This window comes from Myotis nattereri (assembly GCF_964212035.1).
Source record: "Myotis nattereri genome assembly, chromosome: 15".
In the NCBI taxonomy this organism is placed as follows: Eukaryota; Metazoa; Chordata; class Mammalia; order Chiroptera; family Vespertilionidae; genus Myotis; species Myotis nattereri.
The window spans coordinates 5,357,924-5,362,596 of record NC_138090.1 but is presented as its reverse complement, the minus strand read 5'-3'; the positions used below and the strand labels follow the sequence as shown (position 1 = coordinate 5,362,596).

The 4,673-nt window shown below is 49.4% G+C and overlaps 1 long non-coding RNA gene across 1 annotated transcript; it reads left to right on the top strand.

Annotated features, from left to right (window-relative positions):
- The first annotated feature begins 888 nt into the window (after positions 1 to 888).
- Positions 889 to 3,145, top strand: LOC308531137. Its single transcript, XR_013996901.1, has 3 exons — positions 889 to 1,069; positions 2,020 to 2,066; positions 2,181 to 3,145. It is a non-coding gene; the product is annotated as an uncharacterized lncRNA (long non-coding RNA).
- Positions 3,146 to 4,673: the final 1,528 nt, after the last annotated feature.

The window sequence follows — 4,673 nt, the reverse complement described above, 5'->3', positions numbered from 1 at the left end:
TAGCACATGAAGACTCGCCTCATGTGCAAAGGGAAATAAGTGTGCCGTGTGAAGCACCCGGTACAGGACATGGCACAGAGGGAAAGCGCTCGGTAATGTATAACGGGGGTTATTATCGGCTAAAATGTATAAACCCGGGGCCATGCATGAGATAACCCAGCTCTCTCCCGTCCACATTGCCAGCCCGTGACAGAATGGCATTTTTCTACCTTCTAGAAAATGTGTGACCGCCATGGTATCTGTATTCACCCATAAAATGCAAACCTGCCCATGCTGGTTTGGCTCAGTGGATAGGGTGTTGGCCTGTGGACTGAAGGGTCCCAGGTTCAATCCCAGTCAAGGGCACATGCCTGGGTTGCGAGCTCAATCCCCAGTAGGGGGTGTGCGGGAGGAAGCCAGTCAATGGTTCTCTCATCATTGATGTTTCTATCTCTCTCCCTCTCCCTTCCTCTCTGAAATCAATAAAACATATATTAGAAAAAATGCAAGCCTAACGACCTATGTCTTTTCCTACGGAATGCGTAAGACCTGCTGAGCGGTTCTCCACTTCCCAGTCCCTGACACGGGGACTGCAGCGGCAGAGGTTGAGATGGAGCCACTGTCAGCCTGGCTTTCTAAATGACCAGGCTGAGCAGAGCTCCCCTGCACCCCAAGTGGACACATAGAATGGGCGAGAAGCACACTTCTGCTGTGTTAAGACCCCTGAGATTTCACAGTTGTTTGTTCCTGCAGCAAAACCTACCCCATCCTGACTAATAGTGTGCATCGAAAGTTGAAATATTTTTTCCTTGTAGGAAAAAAAAAGGCTAAAGCCAGGCCTTAGAACTCGCTGGGTCTTACTTACAAACACTTCTGTTCCACTTGCTTATGTGTTTTTCCATCTCACAGAACGTTAGAAGCAAAATACTTGAAGAGATGCCGGCGGAGGTAGGCACTGCTCCCAGCGAGAAGGAAAAGGTGGGCTCTGACCCCAGCAGACTGACTGTAGAAAGAAAAGTTGGGAAAACCATGAAAAAGCAGACAAGGAACTAAAAAGGCGTGATGATTGCCGGCCGGCCGTCTATGGCAGGTAGGGTTCGTGGCGCTCACTGAGAATCCTGTGAGCACATCTCTGCATCTGAGCCAGGCTCTTGCCGGGTATCCTAGTTTCATTGCACTTTCATCTTGCATATTCGTTTTATTTGATTAGACCAGTGGTTCTCAACCTGTGGGTCGCGACCCCTTTGGCGGTCGAACGACCCTTTCACAGGGGTCGCCTAAGACCATCCTGCACATCAGATATTTACATGACGATTCATCACAGTAGCAACATGACAGTGATGAAGTAGCAACGAAAATAATTTTATGGTTGGGTCACAACATGAGGAACTGTATTTAAAGGGCCAGAAGGTTGAGAACCACTGGGTTAGACATTTAGGTTTTGACGACACACTTTTTAACGCTTACTCTCTCCCAGGCATCGTGCTGGCTGAATATTTTAAATCTGTGGCAAGTCCCACACCCCTCCCAGCATCGCTCCGAGGCAGCCAGTTTTACCCCATCCCTGTGGGTGGGAACACAGCATCCCTCAGAGACGTGGACCCCCCCAGGACTTTGGGGCCGTACAGCAGCAGCGGCAGCTGCGAACCCCGCCTGCGTGGTTTCCAGACTCGTGTGCATTAGCAGAAGGCCATGGGGTGACCCTCACGGAAGGCTCCATTCTGTTTCAGAGAAGTCTGCTGAGGAAGGCTGGGCAACATGTGTGACATTTTGGAAAACTTTCTATCAAAAAAAAAAAAAGATTCAATTTTCACAAGTGCTGGAGCTTCAAAGGGTCTCAGTGTGGGTTATCGGGAGGAGCACATGTGGGAAGCAGCTCTCTCCCGTCCCTCCATCAATGAGACAGTCTTGAATTTCAATGATCTTATAAATGCAACACGAGTGATAAATTATAACTCTATTAAAGCTGTTTCATTTAGAAGATGGAATCTATTCTTTGACCATGTCACTTTTTTTTTTTTTACTGTATCTTTCCAACAGAAATATTTGCTGGCCATCCCCGAGTCCCTTCCTGGGTTCTTTACAAGGTGAGGAGGAAGGACCAGGGGTGGGTGGGGGAGGGCCGGCGGGAAGGGGAAGCCGGCCGCGCTGTCCAAATGGTTGCCAGAGCGGCCGGGCTGCCATTTATTTCATCTCCCTAGTTGTTTCCTTATGGGACGGACAGCTGCTGACTCCGGGGTCTTCGCCGGGAATGGAAGAGCGGGGACCAGGAAGGTGGGAGCTCAGAGGCGGTGGCGGAGGCCTTTGAGGGCATCGCGCTCCTCTCGGGGGCTCCGCCCGCCCGCCCTGGACACCCACGGTCCCCGCACCCCCACGCAAGGTTTCCCTGGAAACGTGATGTTTGCTTTACTTTGGGATGACCATCCCGCAGGCAGATGAACACATCTGTCCTAGAACTGGAGCCCTGCGACTGCAAAGTGGCGCTGGTCATAGCAGTTCCCAGGAGGGGCCCGGAGGACACAGGCTCCCTGTCCCCGGGCTGGGCTCTCGGCCCCGCCAGGGTGGGTTCAGATGTGCGGGGAGGGGGCGGGGGGCAACGCTTACTATCAGGCTGCTTCTGACAATGCCTAATGTAATCCATACACTACACATACATTCTAGTTACACAATTTATGAGGTATAACAAGGGGAGAGAAGTGAAGCGGGCTTATAATTGTGACTGATGTGAAACAGACATGTAGAATGAATGGCCTTACAACATTTTCTTTTAAGTTGGTTAAAAGCAGTAAAGTGATATTCGCCGTAAGTGAAACCTGCTGTGGCAGATCCCCACTGGCGTGGGGGACGTTTTTCCTGTGGACTCTATTTCTTGAATTTTAATCCGCCACTCGGAGGTTTTGAAAACGTTTCTTTCGCTGCGCGGTGGGAGAGAGAGAGAGAGAGAGAGAGAGAGAGAGAGAGAGGCTGCACACCGTGGAACACCTACTGCGTGCCCGTCCCGTGTCAAGCGCGTGGCCCCAGGGAGCCCCAGTGGGTGCCGCGCCTAGCGCCCACGGGAATGTTATCATTTGAATGTCTTGGAAAGCCAGAAGAAAACAATGAATATACTGATACGATACCATATTCATGAATTCCCATGATAAAATTAAGATAATGATAAGGAACACAAGAAGGAGTCCGATCTGGACTGTGTTTGCCCTCTGCTATTTTTTTTTCATGGGAGAAGGGCCCACAAGGCAGAGGACGGAGGGCCCCCAAGACCTCACAGTGTGGCCTGGTTGGCAGACACCACCTCACTGGTTTTCCCGAGCGACTGTGAAAGGCAGGAAGGCGCGGGGAGCACGACGCTCCAGAGACTTCAGGAATTTCCGAAGGTCCTACAACTAGGACGAGGGGGAGCCAGGTCTGAAGGCGATTGTCTGGCTCCTCCCACGGGAGAAGAGCTTCATGTTCGGGCAGTTCTATGTGGGATCACCTGCCTGAGGCCTGCAGAACGCCATCTGTGCATTCGTTACCAAAGAAATGAATGGAAAGTCCATTCTGAGGTGGCCGTGTGTTTATCCCAAGAATATAGGAAGATGTCTAGAAATGTACGCCACTCAGATGTCCCCAGGTCTGCCTGCTTCAAGGTCAGGATTGTCTTTAACATTCACGGAACCCAGGCCTGGTCCTTGGAGCCATCGTCGTCCCCCTTCCTCCTGGGCTCTCTGGGTTCCCCTAACCAGCCCTGGTTCACACTGACAGTCTCCGCTAATACCCTCTCACCCGGTTATGAACGTCACTTTTTGGGCAGGTTGTCACAGCTTTCTCCTCCCGGGGATGCAGCCCTCCCCCCCTTCCCCAAAGCACAGCTAAGACTCAGCTGGGACTCCCACCAGGTTTTCCTGAAGTCTTGGGGGTATCAGTGGCATAACACAAAGTGCAACCTATGGCTGATACCTGGGCTGACCAAGTGTCTCAGTCAGCCAAGACTAAGGGGCCCCGGCCGGGAATTGAGCTTTTTTTCTCATCAACAGTGTTACCTTGAGGACCTGCTGTATAATAAATACCATTGAACTGTATCCTTAAAAAGCACAAATTTTCTCATGTGAATTATATCTCAATAAAGACTAATCTATAATGACAGACTGAGCAATGGTTGCCTCAGAGTCGGGGTGTGGAGGGGCATGGGCAGAAAAGAAGAAGGAATTTTCTGGCATGATAGAAATGTTTCCAATTTGTGAGGGGTGTGAGCTGTATGGCTGTATGGATTTTTCAAAACTCATCTGACGATAACAGATGAGATCTGTGCACTTCACAGGTAAGTTTGGTCTCAACAACAACAAAAAATAAAAGGCAAAAAAAAAATCTTGGCAAAATTGGAATTGAATACTTTAGGTATGATAATTTTTATTATATACAAGGTGTCTCCCAAAAATGCATACACACTTTAACTGCTGAGATAGCTCAATTTTGAAAATGAAATGTATTTGAATAAGCACTGCCTTTAAAATTATTCAAAGTATGTGTATACATTTTTGGGACACCCTATATATAATCTAAAACCAATAGTCAACCCCTTGCTCACTCCTGATCCCACTAGAATCATGTCATTGCAGTTGGAACTAAAACCAACATGCCCTGTTATGGGTGATCCGTGTTCACAAGGTTCTGCAGGTGCTTGCCAGTGTAATTAGTGAAAGTAGGAAATGAGG